At 34.1% G+C, this 25,556-nt stretch overlaps 1 protein-coding gene across 2 annotated transcripts in view; it reads left to right on the top strand.

Annotated features, from left to right (window-relative positions):
- ROBO1 (roundabout guidance receptor 1) overlaps nt 1-25,556 on the top strand; it is a 1,112,802-nt gene that overhangs the window by 57,592 nt on the left and 1,029,654 nt on the right. The gene's annotated exons all lie outside the window — the stretch shown is intronic.

The following is a 25,556-nucleotide window of genomic DNA, read 5'->3' on the forward strand; positions in this document are numbered from 1 at the left end:
CCAACTCTTTCAACTTTATGTGCTGAGTTACTTTATAAATCATTAATGTTCTCACTGCCTGACTAAACACTTCAGTTCCTCAAAAAAATTTGATCATGCCAGCAATACTTTCTCTGTTAGTACTGCTCCCTTTAGGAATACTCTCAGATTGAATTAAGCAACTTCTTAATGGTGGTTTAGCTACAAATCCACCTCTTTGTTAACTAAATGGAAAATAATTCAGGAGGGAAATAGACAAAATTGACAATTGACCCTCTAGGACTTTCTCAACAGAAGCATATTTTGGAAGAATTAAACCATATTGAAAATAATCTAGAATTTGCTTCTACTTAAACAAATTTTTATCTGTGACGTTTACCTGTTTGTGCTATAAGGAGAAAAAAACAAATAAAGGAGGTGAATTTATCTGCCTTACCTACACATCTATCTATGATTGTTTATTAAACCAATAATAAAGGCAGAATAAATACATAGAGTATGGCAGAAAAAAATCAATCATGACTTAATTAACTAATGACTGATATTACAATTTTGATGTATGTTTTCTATTGTTCATTATTAATAATAGTTTTAAATAAGTATTAAATAGTTGTGGTCAGAATCTAACACTTAAGAATATTGTTTTCTATTTAAATTTGTTTCAAAGAATATTTTTTGTCCCTCCGTTTTCAAAGTCTCCATATTTAATATGCTGCTCAGTATTAGATTGAGAGAATGTAGCATAATTTGTTTCCTAATTGATAAAAATTCAATTGGTACCGAATTTTTGATACTTAATACTATAATGAACATCATTTTTTCAAATATGTTAGATTATTTTGTTAATATATTTTTCAATTAAATGGAATAAATATATATTTAACACTTGTCTTATATTACTGAACTTCTTTTTTTTCCAAAATATTTTCAGTATTTACAATGAGGCGTCCCTCCATAAAATTAGGCATAATTATTTGCAAGTGCAATAAAATGCTAGCTTATCGGGCTTATTGTTAAGTAAATATTTTTGTTTCTGATTAAAATTTTCTGTTTCTTGGTAATATTTCCTTTTTATAAACCTTGCATTTCATTGTCCATGAAACTTACATTTCTAAATTAATATATGAGCTCTTTGTATGTCATATTATGGCATAAAATTTCACAGATATTTGTCACACTATATTTTGGTCATGTTTTTGTTCTTTTGTATTTGTTTCCTTTTCCATATTAAAGTCCTTTAATTTTAAGAAATAATGTATATCTATAGCTTCTTTGTCATTACTTACAGAGTATACTTTGACATTTATTCTTTCTTTATAAATGATCCAAAATAATTGAATAATTTTATCCTCCTTAAACTATCTTAACCGTTTCAAAATCAAATCTAGTTCACTTGGTATTCTTGACGTATGTATGGGGGAAGTGTGCATCTACATAATTTTTCTTCTAAATTTGTCTAATTCTTAAATTACTACTATTAAACTGCAAAAGAGATGATGAATCCATCCATCATCCATCCAATCATTTCTTAATTCAGTCTTTCTTAAAATATATTTTTGAATGACTATTCCAAGTTTTTTTTTATTATGAGAATTATATGTCATTTTGAATCATTACTTTTTTTATTTGAGAAAGTATAGTTTATTAGTTGGAAGCAAATGAGGATACAACAGGAGACCTATTTTAGGTATGAGTGATGGTGCTTAAAGCTATACTTCTCCGTGGCAGTGCTGTGATGAAGTTGGTATCTGTGTGGAGCTAGTGGTCGCTAGTATTTCTGGTGCTGTTGTGTAGCTTCACTTGTTATTATTTGTTCTAGTCTTCAATAAAATGAGAAAGCAGATAGTTAAATCAAGTCAGCCCTATTCTGCTGTTATCCATATAGTGTCGCCATCGACAGTGGTTTTTGAGGATATTAAGGCTTTGGCTAGGTCATGGGTGCTGTGGACATAAACGATATTTGGGCTCCCATTTCTTTTTTCTTTTTTTCCTTTTTTGACTTTTTGTACTATTTATTTTTCCTTAGTTGTACATTTTAAAAATATAATATTGTAATTGCTAATATATTTTTGTTTGCACTTGCCAACATACCCTTACCCATCTTTTTAATTTTTAATTTTTTTATTATTACTTTTAGGTTTACAAAACAACACAATGATTAGACATTTACATACCTCATAAAGTGATAACCACAAGTCTACTACCCTTCTGACATTGTACATAGTTGTTGCAATACCATTAACTATATTCTTTATGTTGTACTTTACATCCTGTGACTCTCTCTCCCTTCCTCCCTCCCCCTCCCCTTCCCCTCCCCTCCCCCTCCCTCCTTCCCTCCCTCCCTCCCTCTCTTTCTCTCTCTCTCTCTCTCTCTATATATATATATACATATATATATATAATTATAGTTGACATTCAATATTATATTAGTTTCAGGTGTATAGCGCAGTGGTTAAGCATTTATATAATCCATGAAATGGTCCTCCTAATAAGTCTATTACCCATCTGACAACATACATAGTCTTTACAACATTATTGACCATATTCCCCGTATTGTATTTCACATTCCTGTGACTATTTTGTGACTACCTATTTGTACTTCATAATCCCTTCCCCTTTCTCACCCAGCCCCCAGCTACCCTCCCTTCTAGCAACCATCAGTGTGTTCTCTATATCTATGAGTCTATTTCTGTTTGTTTATTCTGTTCTTTAGATTCCACATATAAGTGAAATAATATGGTATTTGTCTTAGTCTGACATATTTCACTTAGTGTAATGTCCTTTAGGTCCATCCATGTTATTGCAAATGGTAAGATTTTGTTCTTTTTCTATGGCAGAGTAATACTCCATTGTATAAATGTATCACTGTTGTTCTATTCAATCATCTCTTGATATGGACATTTCGGTTGTTTCCATATCTTGGCTATTGTGAATAGCCCTAGAGTAAACATAAAGGTTCATATAGTTTTTTGAACTAGTGCTTTGGATTTCTTTGGATAAATACCCAGAAGTGGAATTGCTGGGTCATAAGGTAGTTCTATTTTTATTTTTTGAGGAAACTCCACACTGTTTTCCATAGTGGCTGCACCAATTGGCAATCTCACCAACAGTGCACAAGGCTTCCCTTTCCTCCATATCCTCACCAACACCTGTTTGTTGATTTATTGATGATAGCCATTCTGACAGGAGTAAGGTGGTTTCTCATTGTGGTTTTTATTTGTGTTTCTCTGATAATTAGTGATGTTGAGCATTTTTTCATATGTCTATAGGCCATCTGTATGTCATCTTTGGAGAAATGTCTATACAGGTCCTCTGTCCATTTTTTAATTGGATTGTTTGTTTTTTGTGTGTTCAGTTGTATGTATTTTTGATAAATTTTTTATATTAGCCCATTATCAGATGTATCATTGGCAAACATCTTCTACCATTCAGTAGGATGTCTTTTTGTTTGTTGATGGTTTCCTTTGCTGTGAAAAAGCTTTTTAGTTTGAGGTAGTCCCATTTGTTTATTTTTTTTCTTTTGTTTCCCTTGCCCAAGGAGATATATCAGTAAAATATTACTAAGGTTACTGACTGAGAGTTTATTTCCTATATTTTCTTCCAGAAGTTTTATAGTATTGGAACTTACATTTAAGTGTTTAACCCATTTTGAGTTTATTCTTGAATATGATATAAGAAAGTGGTCTAGTTTCATTTTGTTTTGCATGTATCTGTCCAGTTTTCCAGACAGTCTGTTCTTCCTGGGTTTGTATGTCTTTTTCCTTCATCAGGTTAGTGAAGTGTTCAGTCATTATTTCTTCAAATTGGTTCTCGGTCCCTTGCTCCCTCTCTTCTTCTTCTGGTGCTCCCATGATGGTAATGTTGTTACGTTTGATGTTGTAAAGTTATCCCACAGGTCCCTTAAACTATCATTGTTTATTTTTTTATTCTTTTTTTTCTTTTTGTTTATCTGATTGGATGTTTTCTGCTCCCTTGTCTTCTAAATTGCTGATTTAATCTTCTGCTTCTCCTAATCTGTTAATTCCTTCTAGTGTATTCTTCATTTCAGTTATTATATTCTTTATTTCTGACTGGTTATTTTCTGTGGGTTCTATGTCCTTCTTTATGCTTACTATCTGTTTATTGAAATTCTCACTAAGTTCCTTACGCATCTTTATAACCAGTGTTTTAAACTCTGTCTCTGGTAGGTTGGCTGTCTCCATTTCATTTAGTTCTAGTTCTGGAGGTTTCTCCTATTCTTTTATTAGGGACATATTTCTTTGTTTCTCATTCTGGTTCTCTCTCTGTGTTTGCTTTTATGTATTAGGTAGGTCTCCTATGTCTCTTAGTCTTTGCTGGGTGGCTTTATGTGGTACATGTCTTGTGTGGTCCAATGGTATAGTGTCCCTGGTCTCCTGTTCGTGGGTTTGAGGAGTGTCCCTTGAGTGTGTTCTCCTGTTGTGCCCTGTTTCTCTGAAAGTAAGACCTAGCCGGACCATCAGCTCTAATGCGTCTTTTGGAGCAAACATTAGTATAAGACCGGGTCTTATATTAATTTTTGCTCCAAAAGACGCATTAGAGCTGATGGTCTGGCTTGGTCTTATTTTCAGAGAAACACAGTAGTTGAATGTTGATTACTTTTGTCACATCAGTGTGTTGGATTGACTCCCAGGCTGACTGGCTGTGAGGATTGGCTATGTCCATAGTGTATGAGCTGCTGTGTGGGGGCTGAGCCCCTCAGAGGATGATTTGCCTTTGTGGGCTCTTGTGCCCATTGACACTACCCCCACCCCTGCTTTGGGTGTGCCGCTTATGGGACCAACCAGGCAGTGCTCCAGTGTGGTCGGTGGCTGGCCTCTCCATGTGTTTCTGGTGTCTTTTGGAAGGGTCTCCAGAACATGCCAATTTCACCCTTGCCTGTTGTGGGCCTGTGACTACCTTAGAGGAGCCACAAAGTTGTATGTGGTCGGTTGCTGTCTGTGCTAGACCTGGAGGTGTGTGGGGATGGCCTCGCTGTGAACCTGGGCTGTTGACACCAATATTGGGCCCAAGGCAGCTTAGCAAAAGGCCCAAAGACCCCTTGGCCTATTTGCATCCACCCACCCCTGTAAGGTGCAGCTGTTGAAAAAGCCTTCTTAGGAGCCCCGGCCGGGCTGGTTGACTCCATGTTGAGAGTGCCCTCGATGATGCAATACTAGCTGGGCAGGGCAGGTTACCAGGATGTCACAAGACGTGGCCGGTGGTATATACAAAGTTAATGCAGGTTCAGTTTTTGTGCAAGTATCTGGCCTGTGACCACTTCACATAGTGCCGTGAGAACACCACAGCCATTCACCATTCACCTCAGGCTTGCAAATCCCCAAGAGCTGCCCAAGAGTGGCTATGGCCCAGGTTTTGGGTCACTGTTCACCACCAAAATCTCCCCTGGCTGTCACAGTCTCTCTACTGCTGTAAAAGGCTTCTGTGGCTTATGGGGTAGGGCCAGGCACACAAGCACTGAGAGTGCCCCTGGCGATGCAGCCCTAGGTGGGCAGGGTGGAGTTTTAGGGAGCGAAGGGGTGTGGGTGATTTTTTTTCTACAAAGTCAATGCAGTCTCAGCTCTCGCACAAGTGCCAGGCTGGTAACCACCCCATAAATATGCCCTAAGGACATGATGGCCAGCCACCACCTGCCTCAGGCCCACAGGTCCCTGAGAGCTGTCCAAGAGAAGCTGAGATGCAGATCTTTGGTCACTGAACCCCCCTCCCCCCATCAACAGTTTCTCAGGCCACCTCAGGCCCTCTGCTGCTACAGAAAGGCTTCTGTAGCCTTTGGGCCAGGGCCAGCAGCCCAGCAGTCAAGAGTGTCCCAAGCAATACAGTACCAGCTATGTGGGGGGCAAGAACCCTTGGCATCACCAGTGTGGTGAGCATGTGCCAATTCCACCAGACCAATATGGTCCCAGACTTGGCTCTTTGGGGAAGGGATCAACACAGAATAGATAGTGCCCTCCTGTAGACTACACCTGTGTCAGGCTCCACACAAGGGCAACAATGGCTCCTGTCCCTCCAGCCCTTACCCCACAGCCACACAATTCAGTTCTTCCCCCACATGCCTCTGGCATCCCCCGTGTCACAGCTCCCCACCACAGACCAGTGAGTCTCTGTGCAGACTCTGTAAGAGGGTATCTGGGTTTACAGCTGCATTCCATCTCCCCAGATTGGGCAGATAAATCAGCAGAGTCCTTGCTGATTTTCACTGCCAAATATTGTGGTAATTTCTCTTCTGGCACAGGAGCCCTGGGCTAGGGAGCCCAGTGTTGGAGGGACCGCCACCACTGAGTTGTCCCTCCTGGTGTTCAACCACTATCTGTGGGTTTGGGGTCAGCCCATTTTGTGTGTCCACTCCTCCTACCAGACTCGATGTGACCTGTTGTTTATGTGCTTAGTTACAGGGTTTCTGTTCAGCTAGCCTTCAGATGATTCTTGAGGTTGACTGTTCTATACTTTACCTGTAATTTTGGTGTGACCTTAGGATGCAGGACAGATAGTGTTTATGTAATCTGCCATCTTGTACCTCCATTTTGAATCGTTCTTAATCATTCAGGTAAAAAGTACCCTAGTCTACTTACCTGCCCAACACAGTTATAACTAGTTGGGTAGTCAAAATTAAGGAAACCCACATGTACCATGCTGAGAGTTCTGAGCTTTTATTTTATTTTTTTTTCTTAACATTTACCTCTTCTGTCCTCTACTTTTAGCACTTATCTATCACTAGGTCCATTGGTTCTTTGCCCAAAGAAATGAACCCAATGTCTTTTTGAGATAGTATTTGTTACCTTTTCATTTCCTAAGGAGGGATCAGAATAACTTTTAGAAAAAATAAAACAATTTGATCAATTCCTCATTCAAAACACTTGAAGGTGGTGATGACTATGTAATCTCAATCTGAAGATGTCTCTGAAACCACAACAGATGCCCCTTTTTCACTGTCACCTTGAAGTGATGTCAGCATATGAAAAGTAGAACTTGAGAAGAGCTATTACTTAGGTGCCATTGTCTTCTACTTCGGCCCTATTTTTGGAGATCAGTTTAGCGTCTCATATGTAAGGATATCATTCTTCATTTGACATAGAGATGATAAGAACACAGCATAAATGTCCAGTTACTATTTCTAATTTATTATACAAGATTCATTGCTATGGATATATTTTTATTTCCCTTTGTATACTCTATTTACATAAATCATTCACATTTATTGAGTTATAGTTCAATTCCAAAAATATCTCTTATTTTAATAAAATTTATTGTTTATATCTGATCAGCAGTAAAAATAGGTTCTCAGTTTAGTATAACAAGATTCTTAATACAAATAAGCAATTAGTAAAAGCAATAATGTCCAGAGCAGGGAGACACTGAACATGCAAGACCTTGGGAACTAGCTAAAGGGATTGTCCTTTAGGAAAAGTTAAAAGTTATACTATTTATCAGAATATCAAAAATATATAAATATACTCACATAATATTTCAGTGACCACAAAAAGCAAATCTCTGCTAATTTATTTTCATTCTAATATTCAAGGAAGTAGGTAATGTCAGTTCTAAAGTACAAATATCTGTCAAATGACACATGGATGCTGTTTTTTCTTAAATATTTAAGTAGAGAAGAAAATATCCCCAACCATATACACTTAAATATTATTGAAACTAAACTCTCCATAATAAAATTATTTACCCATCAGTGTTTTCTATTATAAACACAATTACAGCATAAATTGTCGTGTGTGTGTGTGTGTGTGTGTGTGTGTGTGTGTGTGTGTTTTGGGTTTTTTCTGTTGTTGTTGCTGTTGTTAATAAAATCAATGAGAGAAAGCCACTGTTTCAAAGGGGTATTTTAAATGGATATTCAATAGTACACATTGGATTACTATAATTAAATTGGAATTCAAACTAAAGTTCTTATATTTCTGAATCAAACAGAGTGAGGCAAGCTGGTGTTTGCAGTGCCCCACATATCCAAAGGATTGCTTTAATGCTGCATTGACTTGCGCTATAAATAGCTTAAGTATTTTATTGGTTTCATTTTAAATATTTTTGCTTTTCATAAGAAAATACAATATTAACTATTTTTCAAATGTTCATTTTTTACCCTATCTGCTTCAAATCTCTGAACACAACATTACAAATTGCTAGCATGTCTCAGATTTTATCGCCTTCCTTCTCCCCCTGGAGATAATCGGTATACTGACTGTTCCTACAGTTTTAAAAAAAAATGTTTTTCCTGTGGTTTTAAAGTAACTTATTTTCTTCCAATAAGATAAAATTATCTATATTTGTATTATTTTCATAAAACAAAATCCTAGAATAAAGATTACATGGTCAAAGTTTGTAAAATGTTTTAAGCCTTTAATCTTTATTACAAAGTTGTTTTTCTAATTTTTTATTCTCTAGGATTTTCCTGGTTATGTTTCTAAACACACGTTAATATGAAGAAATTGTTCATATGTACTAGATGTTCTTAGAAATATTGCTAATAGTACATTACCTAAGGTAAATGCATGTAGTCTCAAAAAGATAGACCTGATACATACCCAACTATATATATGAGTATAAAAATTTACAAATCTCCCTTCAAACATTACTACAATGATAATATTTGAAAGTAACTTCTACTTTTCCTTCTTTTCAATTTTAAGTTGATGAACAAAATTATGAGCCATTTATTTTGTTAGTTTAAAGCATTTTGTTTTAGACAGAAGGAGAACCATTAAAACAGAACAGTACAGCAAAGCTGATCTTTAGATAGGGCCGAGTGGGTAGTAAACCTATTTTCAGCCTGTCATGAGACATATCGCTGTGTCACCAATAAATCTGGTTTCAAAGTTCTTAAACTTTGTCAAGACACTATAAAAATGTAGACATAGCAAAGAGAGGTAAGTAAACAGGTTATTTTTGTACTCTGTGGCTGATATATTATTTGTAAAAAAAAAAAAAAAACAGATGCTTAATATATATCTTGCTATCAAAATGACTTATGTCTCACTAAGTCATTTTTATTTCATTTAAATAGCTAGATTGGATTTGTACATTCTTCCAAAAAATTTCAGTGCTTTTTCTTTTTTTTTTTTTCCTGAAGGTTTTCTGCATCTTAAAGAAAAATATTCTTTGGTGTTTGAATGATTACATAGAAGTTGTTTTAAGTCGTTATTTCAGAGTCCAATTTTGGCTTCTGCTTACTGTCAAAACTTCTTTATTAATGATGGCAGTCCAAATTCAAAATTTTGCAATGTCCAAAAGTTTTAGAAACAAAAAATGGTCTAAATTTTGATGAAACATAATGGAATTTGGGTGCCTGCTCTCCCATGTCATCACATCTCCTGCTCTGAGTTCAGCTTGGAAAGTTTCTCTGCTTTTGAGGATTTATGTGATTAGATTAGGTTCACCTGGATAATTTAGGAAAAGCTCTCTATCTCAAAGTCCTTAACCTTAATCACATCTGCAAACTCCTTTTTTCCATATATGGGAACATATTAACAGGTTCCATGGAAGAGGACACAGACAATTTTGGTAAATCAGCATTCTTCCTGCCATTAGAGGCTTTGTAAAAGTATTTGGGAAAGAGCAGGACAAACAGGTAGTGATACAATTTTGCCAGAATACAAATAAAATGTTGATTAATGGCAGATGATGTTTATTTTTTCATTTTTAAAATATATATTTTTTTATTTTAGTTACACTTGACATACACTATTATATTAGTTTCAGGTGCATAACATAGTGATTAGGCATTTATATAATTTACAAAGTGATCGCCCTGATAAATCTAGTACCTGTCTGACACCATACATACTTATTATATTATTATTGACTATATTCCTGATGCTGTACTGTACAGTGCCTTGAATATTTAGTAACTAACAATTTGTAATTCTTAATCTATTCCCCCTTTTCACCCACCTCCCCCAACCCTTCTCCCATCTGTCAACCATCAGTATGTTCTCTGTATCTATGAGTTTCTTTCTGTTTTGTTTGTTTTGTTCTTTAGATTCCACATATAAGTGAAATTATATACCATATGTCTTTCTCTGTCTGACTTACTCCACTCAGCACAATACCCTGTAAGCCTACCCATGTTGTTGCAAATGGCAAGATTTCATACTTTTTTATGGCTGAGTAATACTCCATTGTACCACCTCTTCTTTATTCATTCATCCATTGATGGACACCCAGGTTGCCTCCATGTCTTAGCTACTGTAAATAATGCTACAGTGAACATTTGGATGCACATGTTCCTTTAAAGTAGTGTTTTGGGATTTCTTTGGATAAATAACCAAAAGTGGGATATTTGGGTCTTTCTTTGTCTCTTGCTGTAAGCTTTGTTTTATGGTCTATTTTGTCTGGTATAAGTATGACTACCCCAGCTTTTTTTTTTTGCTTTTTTTTTTTTTTTTCCATTTTCATGAACTGTATTTTTCCATCCCTTTACTCTCAGTCTGTGTGTATGTTTCAATCTGAAGTGAGTCACTTGTACTCAGCATATGAAAGGGTCTTGTTTCCTTATCCATTCAGCTACCCTATCTTTTGATTGGAGCATTTGTTCCATTTACATTTAAAGCTATTATTGATAGATACATACTTATTACCATTTTATTACTCATATTTTTTTATCTTTTTCTTCTTAAAGTGCCCCTTTAACATTTCTTGTAATACTGGTTTGGTGATGACAAACTTCTTTAGCTTTTCCTTGTCTGTGAAGCTCTTTATCTGTTCTTCCACTCTTAATGATAGCTTTGCTGGGTAGAGTAATCTTGGTTGTAGGTTCTATTTTTCTTTTGATTAAAATTTGTTGGGATGACAATGGTTACATTAAATTATATAGGTTTCAAGTGTACAATTCTATAATACATCATCTATATATTGCATTGTGTGCTCACCACCCAGAGTCAATTCTCCTATCACCATATATTTGACCCCGTTTACCCTCTTCTACCACCCTCCTCCCCCCTTACCCTCTGGTAACCACTAAACTATTGTCTGTGTCTATGAGTTTTTCTTTCTTTCTTTTGTTCCTTTGTTGCTTTCAGTTTTATATCCCACATATCAGTGAAGTCACATGGTTCTGGCCTTTTTCTGTCTGACTTATTTTCCTTAGCATAATAATTATATAATATCCATAGATTCAGAAAAAGCATTTCACAAGATACCACACCCATTTGTGATTAAAATATTTAATAAAATGGGTATAGAAGGAAAATACCTTAACATAATAAAGGCCATATATGACAAACCCTCAGCTAATGTCATAATTAACAGTAAAAAACTGAAGCCCTTTGCTCTACGTTCAGGAACACGACAGGGCTGTCCCTTATAACCTCTGCTATTCAACATAATATTGGAAGTCCTAGCCAGAGCAATCAGGCAATAGAAAGAAATGAAAGGCATCCAAATTGGGAATGAAGAAGTTAAATTGTCACTCTTTGCAGATGACATGATACTATATACATAAAAACCTAAAGACTCCACCAAAAAGCTGTTAGAAGCAATAGACAAATACAGTAAAGTTGCCAGCTACAAAATCAACATACAAAATTCCATTGCATTCCTATATACTAACAATGAAATCTCAGAAAAAGAAATTTAAAAAAATTCATCTTTGCAATTGCAGCAAAAATAATAAAATACCTAGGAATAAACTTAACCAAGGGTATTTTTGGTTTTACTGAAAAGTAAGTGATGTGCATGACTGTATGTTTAAGGTGTACAATACGATGAGTTGACTCACATATATAATGAAATGAGTACCACAATAGGTTCAACTAACATCCATCTTCTTACATAGACACAATAAAAATAAAGAAAAAAAGAAAACAAAGGGAAAAATATTTTTTCCTTGTAGTGAGAACTCTTAAGATTTACTCTCTTAACAACTTCTCTACACATCATAGAGCAGTGTTAGCTATAGTCAGCATGTTGTACATTATGTCCCTGAAATTTGTCTTACAATTTGAACTTTATACCTTTGCCCACCTTTCAATTTGCCCTCCCCGAAGCTTCCATCATGGATAACTACAAGTCTGATCTCTTTTTCTATGAGTTTGTTTTCTTTTGTTTTTCAAATTCCACATATAAGTGAGATTATGTCTTTCTCTATCTGACTTATTTCACACAGCATAATACCTTCAAGGTTCATCCATGTTGTCACAAATGGTAGGAGTTCCTTTTATTTTTTAGCTGAATAATATTTCATTATATATGCCACATCTAATTGATACATTCATCCATCAATGGACACTTAGGTTGTTTTCTGTGTCTTGGCTATTTCAAATAATGCTGCTATGAACATGGTGGTATAGATCATAAACATTATGAAGTATCTCTAAATTCTTTAAAAATCTAAAAATATAAAGAAATGTAAGAGATGCAGTTATGCCCATGTAAGATGTGTAATAAGTAATAAACTGGTTCTATTTTTCTTCTTTACTATTTAAAGTATACACTATAACCTTCCTCTGTATTTTGGTGTGTGTGTGTGTACATAAAAAAGTAGACCATGTTTGGGAGAACTACTTTTCTTTTATTGATGATTGACATTAAAGGAACAAGAACAGCATTTTCTGTACAAATAATGAAGAATGAAACCATTTATTCCCATATTGACTGTTATTAGATGGATCTGATCTCTGATTCCAGCAACTTATGGGGAAGAATTGTGTCCATAACCTATCTCCACTAATGCTCACCTCCTTTGAGCCATTTCTTGGTGAATTAACCAGCCAGGTTAAAATAGGTAAGAGCAGAAATTGGAGAAAGCCTATGCTTTTATTGGAAATCATGTGCCTGTTTCATGTTTCATATGAGGTAGCCACTACCATTGTTCAAACGCTGTTCTTTTTAGTTTTTTAATTGCAGAAAGTATATGAGTCGTGTAAGTTTTTGAGCTGAAAATGCTAATGACTAGGGTATGAAAATTAGTACGTTGGATTTTTTTCCCTCCATGGAAAATAAGTTTCTGGAGAGTGATTTTATCTATTCTTGATGCCCTTAGGAATTTGTATGTTTAATTGAAGATATAGTATTATTATTTATTACATAGAAACTATAGAAGAATATACAATGCCTGAAGCAGAGACTTACTTTTAAAGAAGAAAATTACAATTTCTTGGTTTGGTCCATGTTCTGCTAAATGCTTAATATATAAAAGCCTCAAAGTTTGAAATTTAAAATAGTGTTAAGATAAAAGTGATTTATACGTGCAATAACAATATAATACAAGAGTAAACTATTCATGTTTTACTTCCAGCAGGCACACAGATTCAATCAAATCAAAATATAACATACCATTCTTGATAAAGTGAAGATCTGTTTTCATGATTTTGAAGGATATCCTTTCTCGCTTGTCGGTGAAAATTCTATAAGTGAGATCCTTATTTGTATTTGAAGGAGTCAAGAAAAAGCCAAGTGCCCATGGAATAAGTCTGTCAAATCTCCAAGGCTCCATGTCTCCTTTGAAAGGGGTTTAGGCTTTAAACATACACTTTTCCTTACTTCCCCACCTTCCAGTCCTATCTGCCACAACACCAGCAAAATAAGATGATCATAGCCTTTATACCTCCGATGCCGTTTACTCGATCCCAGTTTGTACCTTTATATCACTCTGTATGTGCCATATGACTTCACAATTTCCTATTCTTCTCCTATCTCCCATTCATTTCCAACTTCTGGATTCCTTTCACAATGGCCTCTGGCACTTTTTTCTCGTTGTTAACAATACTCTCTATATAATCAACTGCTTTTCGGAAAGATCATTTTACTTTCTAGTTGTAGTTGGAATGTGGATATTCCCTGGGGTCATTCAAACGGGCTGTTTGTCTTCAGTCCTACACCTCTCCTATCAGTGAGCTTGGAGGTAATGTAAGGGTCCTTTTTGCTGTTCTTTGGCCCTTTTAAAGCTGTCCCTATCTATATCTTTGAATCACATGTGTTCGTACCATCTGTTACTCTTTTGTCAGTTATCTGTCAGTCCTCCTCCCTTCTTGAAGATTTTTGCACCTCATTGTAAGTCTTTCTTATTCTGATCCATCACTACCATTAGTGATTTGGGAATCGGCATAAATAAGGGACTCTTCTGACACACTGTCCTCTGACCTTCTTGAACTCATATCCTGCAAAGATCTAGCTTGTGCAGCACCCAGCTACTATCTTCCTGTCATTATGAATAACTAATTCAATAACTTTAACTTCTAGCATCTCACTTTCTGGCCACCATTTGAGCCATTTCTATCTCAGTTTCTCAGTTATCTCAAAACCATAAATTCACTGACCCTCAGGGACTTCATGCTCTTACTTTTAAAATGTTTCACCCTCCTCATCCTCATACATTTATTCCCTCTTTGCCTTGGTTATTTTCTGGAGTCCATCATTACAATGCATATACTCTCAACTCCTTTGCCTCTTTCTCCCTTACATAAAAATGAGCCCATGTTAAGTACAACTGTCCCACTCTGCATCAGTTGAATGTGACTGGGAAAGATACACATTCAATTAACTGTGCCCCATTTATGGTTATTAATATAAAGTAGGCACTTTTTTTTGGACCAAATTTATGGACCAAAAATCATAATTATTTTTCTAGTTTATTTACTCCATTTTTTCTGTTCTATCTCATGTCTTTTCCTATCTTACCCAATGCTTCATACCCTTCTTTAGTCTCAGATGGTAATCTTATTTCTTATGGAACAATCAGGAGAAAATTCCCACTAGCACTCACCAGCATATCTATACATGTACTAGCATCTGTTTCTTTGTTCTTTGGCATTCTTTCTGTTAAACAGATGACCTAACCATGTGTGTAGTCATTAATTCTGTTTTCCAAGGATTCAGTTATTCCTCCCTTAGGCACATGGTGACACTGCATTCCCCTTAGAGATGGGTGGGTCCATGAGTTAGATGCCTCCAATGGGAATAGAACTCTAAGTTAATGGTGATGTGTTCTTAGAATATTGAAAATATGACTCCACTTTCATTTGGCTTCTTTCTTACTGCTGTGATATCAACAGTAAGATAATCATTGTTTGAAGATAATTTGTCTTTTGTTTCTGGCAACTGTTAAGAATTGTTTCACTGTAGTGTACTGAGGAATCACCCCAATAAGGCTAAGTTTGGATTACTTTTTTAAATTAGTTGGACATTTTTTATATTTTTGGTATCTTCATCATTTCTGAAAAATTTCAAGCTATTTCACTTTAAAACAATACCTTAGTCCAAATTTCTATTTCCTATTGGTTTGGAACTTCAAATAGATTTACTGTATATTTCCATACTCTGACTATCCCATTGACATATCTTTATGTTTTCCAAATATTTGTGTTTTGTTTTGGATAATGTATAATGGTTATTACCCTTTGGTGCTTTCTTCTGCTTTGTCTTTTCTGTTTTCAACTTTTATATATATATATAAATTTATATATATAAATAAAATTATATATATATGCATTTCTAGAAGTATGGGTTTGAGAAATCTTGTAATTCTATATTTCTCTATACTGTTTACTCATATTTTTAATATTTTCTATTTCATAACGATATTAAAATTCTTTCTGATGATTTCAATATCTGAGGTTTCTGCTCATTCTCAATCATGGTGCCTTCATTCTGTGTGTGTGTGTGTGTGTGTGTGTGTGTGTGTGTGTTTAATTTTAGGACTGTTTGCTTGAATTTATTTAAATTTTTTATGAAAATCCTTTGAGACCAGAAATGAAGTTGATCATTTCCAAAAATATTAATTTTTTTTCTATCATAAACTCACAATCACCAACAGCTCAGAAAGACTTTAAACTGATTTATTTTTTCAGACTATCTTTGTAGTTAATGTTCATTTCAATTAAACATACTGATGGCATTCTCATGCAGCTCGTGATTATGGGATCGCATACAATATGTTTCTTTTTCCATTCAGCACTAAGTTTGAAAGAGAAAATTTTCTTCAGATCCTTTGCAAGATGGGGGGATACTTCTGATTCACACGTTTGTTTTTCTTTCTTTCTTTTTTACTTTTATTTATTTAAGTGTGTTTTTCCAGGACCCATCAGCTCCAAGTCAAGTAGTTGTTTCAATCTAGTTATGGAGGATGCATTTCATAGTGGCTCATGTAGGGATCAAACCGGCAACTTTGTTGTTAAGAGTGCCATGCTCTAACCAACTGAGCTCACAGGCCACCCTCTGATTCACTCTTATGTTAAAAATAGTTCTTCACAATCCAACTATTATGAAGCAATACAAAATTAGTAACTTTTGGCAGATATTGGAGTTTCTCTACCTTTTCTCAGACCTATTGAATAAAATGGAAAACCAAAATCAAGTTCACAAATTTCAGCAAAAGCTTTCAATGCAAAAGCTAAATTCCCTTTTTCCTGGAGTCTTTGTGGTCTCATTTTATCTTGCATTATGGACTCAGTTTAATATTTTGTCTTTTAACATCATCTTACCTTCTGGTCTTATAACTTTCTTTTTGTGATTTTATAACTTTCTTTTGTGTTTCTAATACTTCATGCTTAATATAGTTCAATGCTATGTTGACTATGCAAAAATATAAGTATTTTTGTCTGTTAATGTATTTATCAATATAAAATATCTTCTGGTTCCATTTTCATCCCGGTTATAAATTGTTTACTATTTTTAGTGCCACTCATGATTTCTATTTGTAAGGTTTTATTTTGTATGTATTTTCCACCTTTTATTTTAAACGTTTTGTTTTCATTTGTTTTATTTCTTGAAAAAAGTGTTTGCCCAAGATTTTTGTTATTTTTTTTTAAGTTCTATTTTATAAGAAATTTAACCCATTTATAGTTATTTTAGTAAATTATATGTGTGGATTTATTTATGATATTTTCCATTTGATGTGTTTCCTATTCATCACCTTTTCCTTTTTATTTTTGCTAAATTGACCTGTTTTTTTAAATATACTTATTGATTTTGTTCCAATTGTTTGAGCATCCTGAATGCTATTTCTATTTATATGAAGTTACACTTACAACTTTAACGAACATATGTTCATGTCTATTATATCAATTCAAACAAAAGTAACTAATATACAGAGTGTGCCAAAAAATGTATATACATTTTAAGAAGGGGAAAAAACTATTAAAATTGTAATATTCAATATATATTGATAACAAAAGATGAATACAAGTCATGTGTATACATTTTTTTTTTTTTTTTGCCACCCCGGTATAAGTGTCTTAAAATGACATGGTTTTAGTACATTTAACTTTCTTTCCCCCTCATATTTCCCACCACTATCACCCAAATAAGTCATTATTTACCTTTAACTTACAAAAAAATCATTTATTAAAGTACCGTGAAAATTTCCCCATTTAAATATGGTGCTTTCATTAACTATTCTAGGACTTGATAATTTCTTCTACATTTACAACCTCAGAAATATCTGCAAAATTTCCATATTAATGTTTATAGCAATGTTTTTCATTGCCATTTGATTGTTAGCAATGTCACATAAGATACTGTATCTTTTATATGTTTTTTTTACCATGATAAAAACAATCACAAATTTGTGTTACTATCAAAAAATAGATTAATTTGTTGGAATAGGTAATACTTTAACTTTATTAATTAGTTTCATTCCCAGTAGGAATGGTAATTAATAAACCTTTGGCTTCTGTCATTGCCATATTGTGGATTATGACACAGGAACAATAGTATGAATATCAAATACTATAATAAAATTATAAACATCAGTGATAATAAAACTCTTTTTTTCTGGGAGAGAACTGTTCTCACGCTCTATCTTCCCTACTGGGTACATCAGTGTTGTAGAGTTTATTCCTAGAAAAGAACAAATTGAGATACAAAATATGATTTTAAAATTACCCTATTAGGTATATTACTTGTTAAATTGAGTTAAACTAATATGCAGAAAAGAAAAAACGTTAAATTTAAACATTTATTTAGCTTTTATTTAAACAAATATCCATCTTAAGTAAAATTTTATACAACTATAATACATCTTACAGAATCTTACAGTGAATATTGTAGCTACTCACTAATATATTTGAAAAGGGATGTCCATTACATAGTATTTAAATAAGAAAATACTTGACATAACCTAAACATTCATTAATCGAGATTAGTAAATGATGACATACTTGTAATATGGAATGCTCTATGGAATTAAAAAGAAATGAGGAAACTATAAAATAACTGATATGAAATTAATTCAAAGATATATTGTTTCAAAATGCAAGCGGTTTTTTAATAATTTAAATATTTCTCTACCCTTACATTTATAAATATAATACATTCTATACACACACAGACATATTACATAGAAAATGCTGCTTAGCTAGCGTATCAAAAAGTTATCAGTTGTTAATCAGAAGAGGTACTATAATTTGTTGGTTTCCCATGAAATGAAATGTCTATTTTGTCCTATATATATCTGTACTATTTTAATATTTTACCATGAGAATATTTTTCATGCAGTAGTTGTGTAATTAAAAAAAAAAAAAAACTTTTCAACTCACCTCTCCCAATAACATTCATTAAGTATCCATTTTATAACACTTCCCTAAATGTCTTATAAAAAGGTGTGCAACAGAGTATACAGGGTTGTATTCTAAATGATTATCAAAGCATTGGTGGCCTTGTATTCGATAGGAGCTGTAAGAGTCTTCATATTAGAACTAAGTAGGACTCCCTCTCTGAAACGATAATTACTTGTGATCTATGCCTGCGCATTTTGGTTTCATTTCTACCACATATACCCTATGCACTGGAAATCAAATTTCTTTTGTGACATTACCTAACTTCAGATAAATCAAAGAAACTACCACTAAGATATTTAAAATGTATGTTTTTCTTATTTGTGAATTCCTAAGGAATTCTAAATTTCTAAGAAATTTCTATCTGAAACAGGAATTAGAGAGTTTTAATTAACTATCTGACACTTTTTAAATAAGTACTATTAATATTCCTAAAGTATCTTCAAATTATTTTAGAGAACAACCTTCTCTAATACTTTATCAATTAGAAAATATCGATTAAGAAAGTATAGGACTAATGGGAAAACTTCAATAGCTGTTATAAATCTTTATTCATATAATGTAATAATTCCAACATGTATTGGAACTTTGTATGTGTACAGATTTTTCTAGTGATTTACATTATTAACTTACCACGTCCTCATATTAAATGCTACATGGTACATACTGCGTTTATTTCTATTATACAGATGGAAAGCCAAGGCTCAGAGAGGTTAAGTTAATCTATTTACTGTTAAGTGACCAATAAATGGTAGAGTGAGGTTTTTAACTGAGGATGTAGCTCTGGAAGCTTTTCTCTGCACCCTGACATTATGCATTATCCTCTGGGAAAAAATATCAAGAGCTAATATTTATTGAATTCTTATTATGAAAAGTCACTTTGCAAAGGACTTTAAGTATAATGTTTATTGACATGTAACAATCTACCACAAATTTAGCAGTTTAAAACAATGCATATTTTTTATGACAGTGTCTCTGTGGCTCAGGAGTCCAGCCATGGCTTAGCAAGGTCTGCTGCTTAGAATCTCACAAGGCAGGAATCAAGGTGTTGGTCTGGCTCTGTTCTAACCTAGATGCTCACCTGGGGATGAACCCACTCTCAAGTTCACAGTCTGTTGGTTGTCAGGGTTGATTTCCTTGTGATTGTAGGACTAAGGGTCTTGGCTTCTTGTCGGCTACTCAGCTTCTACAGGCCAGCCACAGTTACTAGATGGCACCTGCACTAATAGCAGAGACCATGTAGGTTTCTTAACATGGCTGCTTCATCAAACCAGCAAGGAGATTCTCTTGAACAAATTGGCTAGAAAGACAGAGTCTTACATGTTGTTATATAATCATGGGGGTGACATCCCTTCACTTTTGCCATATTGTATTGGTTAAAATCAAGTCCAGATTCTGATCACACTGGGGTGGGGGGAGCAGGTTACACAATGGCATGACCTTCCGGAGTTGGGAATTATGGGAGGGTCAACTGAGAGTCTGTCCATCACAGTGTGCCCTCTGGACCAAAATGACTCACATCTCTCTCCCATCCCAAATACACTCTTCCCTTCCCAAAAGTCCCTAAGAGTCTCATCGCATTATAGTATTTGATCAAAGTCCGAAAATCTCAAGTCAGGTTATGGCGTGGATGAGGTCCTTTAGGTGTGGTTCTTCTTGATGGTGGTCAGATGCTAAGCTAACCCCCCATCCTCTCTACCCTGGATGTGCATGCCCTTATGCAATCATCCCCTCTTGAATAGGAGCAGGGCCTGTAACTTCTAAACAATAAATTATGGAAAAGATGATGAAATGGTAATACCAAGATTGCATTGCATGATTTAAGACTATCTAGCTGGGAAACTTGCTCTAGAGATTTTCTCTCCCTAGCTATGTTAAAAAAAGAGAGAGGCCATGTTGAGAGACCTATGTGATAAGACACTGAAAGCAGCCAAACAACAGCCAGCTGAGGGCAGTTCTCAAATAGTAGGCAGCGTGAAGCCAGGGCCCTCAAGGAAATGAAATTTGCAAACAACCTGAGTGAATTTAGAAGCAGAATCTTTCTCAGTTCAGCCTCCAGATTAGACTGCAGCCTGCCCGATACCTTGATTGCAGGCTCATGAAGTCCTAAGCAGAGGATGCATCTAAGCCGTGCCTCGACTCCCGATCCATGGGAATTCTGAGATAATGAAATGTTTGTTTGAAGCTGCTAAATTTGTGGTAATTTGTCACACAGGGGTAGATACAAATACAATATGTGTTAACTTCATTAATTCACACAACAACCTGTAAGAATATGGTTATACCTATTTTACAGTTGCCATAACAAAGGTATAGAAAACATCTGCTTTCCTAAACTCATCTAAGCAGTTATGACAAAATGGGGATTTAAACCAATTGCCTTAGTCTAGCTTCAGAGTTTGCCTTCTTCCCCATCATACTACACAGGCTTTTCTTCTTCTTCTTCTTTTTTTTTTTTTTAATTTCATAAATATAAAAAGATCCATAGTCATTATTTTCTACTAATTTGGTATCAATCACCTGTGACTACAGTTCTTTAAGATTAAACATGTTTTTGTCCCAATTTGCTCAGCAGTCAAGAGGAATGGTTTTAAAATATTAATTACAAATTGTCTGTTTATTTTCTCTGTCAGATCCCCCTCTGTTAGGCAGTGCTGATTATTCATATATAGCTTGTTCAGGTCACCTCAGTATTTCTCTTTACCCTCCAGCTACCTGCCATTTTGTCATTTGTCTTCTCCCTTGGAAGCTGTCCAAGTGCATGGAGAGCAGGGGAAATTCAAACCAATCTTAACAGCTGCTCTTATACATGCAGCTGTGTGGGCAGAGTGACATCTTTATCATGTGTGAATTTCAATTATCTAAATGATCCTCACCCCCCCCCCCATTAAACGGAATAGTTAAATATTGGATTCAACATATTTTAGAGATATTTTTATATTCCCTAATATTTAATGCTAAGCTAATATAATTACATAAAATTTTAAAACAAAAGCAAACATGTAAATCAAAGAAAATACTCATTTTTCAGGTTTCCGCTCAATCCCTGTAGGATGTACAAACTCTTAGACACATGCTATAGTTTTCTAATGAACAAATGTACTTTTAATGGGGTTTTTTTCCATAGCTACTTGAAATTTTGGCATAAACTTGAGATTGTTAAATAGCTGTAATGATGTCAACAGGAGCTCATGCTCAACCAAATGCAAACATAATTAGAATTTAAATGCCATTTTCATTTTTTATATGCTTTTGAGCAGAAATTAATTTAAGAATATTGGCACATCAAAATTATATAAATATGTATCCATTGAGATTAACATTTTTTTCAAATAATAGCATTGCTTTGAATAATGTTTGTTTTCTGTAAATACATATAAATGTACACAGAGATATAAATATATAGATAGATGATAGATTATGGAGAGATAGATGATAGATGAATAGGTAGGTAGATAGATGATAGATAGGTAAAGTGTGTTTTTGGTAAAATGTCGGAATGTAATGCAGAAGTGTTACCTTGTACGAAAAAATACAGAATATTGTTTAAATCACTATCTGAAAGATAAAATAGTTACATATAAACAGAGTAGATCCAAATTTCATTTTGCTTTGTACAAAAAAAATTAAGTTTTACGATTACAAGAGATTATATTCAGATAGATCCTTTCGGAAGGGAGTCAGGGGAGGGGAGCAAAAGAGTATGCAACACTTGGAAAATATTTTTTTATCCAAATATAGTACAATTATGGGTTATTTTATTTTTCATTTGTTATTTTTCCCTAGTTTACAAAAATTCTTCAACAAGCATATATTAATTTATAAACCAAAAATACTATTTAACAAGACAATAGGAAGATCAAAGTGGAATGCTGGCTTAATAATAATCGCTTACATATATGAGAACAGTCAAGTGTGCTTAGTATTAAGTACCTTACAAACATTACACAATTTTCATCTTCTCAGAAACCCTCTAATGTTATTTCCATTTTCATATGAGGAAACTGAGGCTTAAAAAATAGTTTATCTGTCCAAGTTCCCAGAGTTGTCTGTCCCAACTGTATTTTCTTATTACTCTGATACTTAGTAAACACTTTAGATATTTGCTCATTGTTTCATAACTTAATACATATTTTCAGAAAATAAGTGGATTATTGTCATAGAGTTTTTGTTTATTAGTGACCGAAAGAAGTTTCTGGGGTTTTGGATTGATAAATACTAATTCCTTGTGAAGGAAATTTTAATTATTTTGGTAATTAAGGCTTCCTCTGTAGAGAAGTTGAAAGTGAGGACAGGGTTTTGTATGTGTTTGTCTTTACAGCTGAATGTACTATAATCCAGTGACTGATGTGTAGCCCACAGAATGCAGTGGAGTTGGTGTCCTCAGTTCCTGAAGGGGACTTTATCTTCTGAGGAAAAGAATAAATATCTTCAAATGCAGGGAATGGGACTGCTGTTAACAAGACCTTGCCTCAGAAATAGGTTCAATAAAAAGTCAAATATGCCCTAAACCAAGAAAACCTTAAATTGAGTGTTGCATTTCGCAAATAAAAAACCAAATTCCCTACCTAATATAATTTCCACAAACAAAGCCCTTTCTCCAAGCACTCAACTACTTTGCCTCCCAAACAGTAACTCCAGGATCAAAGGAAATTTGGCTGGTTCTTTAGCTTAAACCATTTGAACTTATATTGACAATAACCGCATTCATTATTACTCTACCTGAATTAGCCTCTGTCTGTAAGTTACCCATGATACGATACCTGACCTATGTAAGCCAGTTCTAGGACATCAAATCTTCACATTTCTTTGTGTGTTCATTACGATACAAAAATTTTACATACATTTCTACACACATATAAAATATTCATATTTTCTCCTCAAGGGAATTATTGATGGACATATATAAATTATTACTTCATGATTACAACAATGTTATCACTAATTGTTAAATCTGCCATTTGGCAAAAATATTAAATAAGAAATTTAAAGTTGTTACATGACACAACAGAACTGTCTTTGCTTTTGAAAATAATCCCATCATTATTCCCTTTTAGATATAAAGTAACTAGCTTTCAGGCAGATGGGAAACAGGAAGGGATGAAATATTCTGTGATGGTTTGAATGCCCATGAGCATCAGCAGCTATGAAAACTAGTAATGAAGCATTTGGACCTTATTTGGCATTGCTCGCTGTTGAGAGGATTTTCCTGCAAACGATCAGCTGTTTGATGACTTCCACAGGCGATCTCTTTGACCTCTCCATTTCGGCATCTACATGCTGTTGAAATTGATGTTTTACCTTCAGCATGGCACAGTGCCCTAGTGACAGATGGGCCCAGGTGTTAGCATGGCACAGAGAAAATATTGTCATTACATTCAAGTATTAGGTAGTAGATTTCTTTCCTTGAGTGTCACACTGAAGTTTGTGAAGAAACTTCATCCTTGTGAGGACTAATAGTAGGCATTGTGCAGGATGTCATACTGGTTGAAGGCTATGAGAGGGAACAACTATAAAATTATTGATAAGATATTTTTATATCCCTAAATTTGAAAGTATGATAGTATAATGAATTATCCCAAGGTCAGTCCCCCACGAAAAAGATGTAAAAATGATTTATATCTATTCCAAAATGTATCTTATGTGCTTTAGTTTCAAGATTTGTTAGAATGCAGATCTTTTTTGGGTTAAATGAAATCTAAGAAATGAATTTATTGGATGGCTTATTAATGAGGAAATCAATGTTAAAATTCTGTCTAAAGACAGAGGGAGATGCATGAACTAGCTTTCCAAATGAAGACTGTATCTTTAACTGAAATAGTCTTTAAAGACTAACAGGGAGAACATTCTCCTAAGTCGTTTTTCATTATGACTAAAGAGTACCCCAGCTGTGTCACTGGTCAAGTTAAAAGGTGTTAGTGTGTGCAACTTTTAAATAAGGGTAGTCAATGAAAGTGAACAATTCGGTCAGAAATTTGGCTTACTCTCTGTGCGCACTGCACTTTATTGTGGTGTTGCCAGCTTTCTCTGAATGAAAATACGAGAGCAAATTAAACAGCTTTATGACCTCACAGGGAGAACAGTTGTTCTACTGGCTTTCATACAAATGTCTAATTAATTCTTGAAGTAACCCAAATTGTTCTTTTGTGATCTATGAATGAGGATTTAAGCTAAAACCTGTGCAGAAGAAACTAAGTGAAAGGAGAATGGGGATTTCATGATTAGCTTGTAGTTCACAGTTTTGGGGACCAGCCACAATTTAGTTATTGTCCTCATTAATCTTACATTAGCAAGCTAATGAAACATTTGGGTGAATACATTATGAGTAATAAAGGCATTAATTTTATTTTTCTGAACACTCAATTATGCTAATTGGCATCTGTTATTGTTTGCTGAATACAGTTATCTATAAAAACTAAGAAAAATATAGAACACACAGATGATTTTAAATACTATCAATACAATCATTTTCTGTACTTTGTACACTTTTTTTGTGCTTCAGATACTGACCAATTTAAAAAAATGTAACCATATTTAAATTATATTTCCATTTAAGTTCACCTTATTTTATTCTTTATTTTTAAATGTTACTTGGTTGATATAACATTAACCATAAGTTTCTGTTAGAAATAAATACCTTTGTTTCATGAATTGACTAAATACAACGTGAATAGTATGCATGTAAACTATTTCTTATTTCTAAGTATGAGCTATGTAAATTTGTCAAATTCTGGATGAGTTTAGACTTCTATAAATTATCCTATTTCTAGAAGCTCAATGGGAGAATTTAGAAAATAAAAGGACTCCCTTATAAATTTTATCAGAGTTTCTTATAGTGTAGGTATTTTTTTCATGAAGTGTCTATATTTTTTTACTGTCTCTCCCTTCAGGAATGCCTCTCTTTAATGTGGAAGATTTCTATTTAAAGAAGAATTCATTTCTACAACATTTTCTTTCCTTTTCTACTGTAATGTTCTACCTCATTCATGACAAATTCAGAGACATTATATTTAAACTTTGTCTTCTAAAATAATCTATGTAATTAATTGTCTATCACCAGGT

Source organism: Rhinolophus sinicus, linkage group LG01 (genome assembly GCF_036562045.2).
Source record: "Rhinolophus sinicus isolate RSC01 linkage group LG01, ASM3656204v1, whole genome shotgun sequence".
NCBI lineage: Eukaryota > Metazoa > Chordata > Mammalia > Chiroptera > Rhinolophidae > Rhinolophus > Rhinolophus sinicus.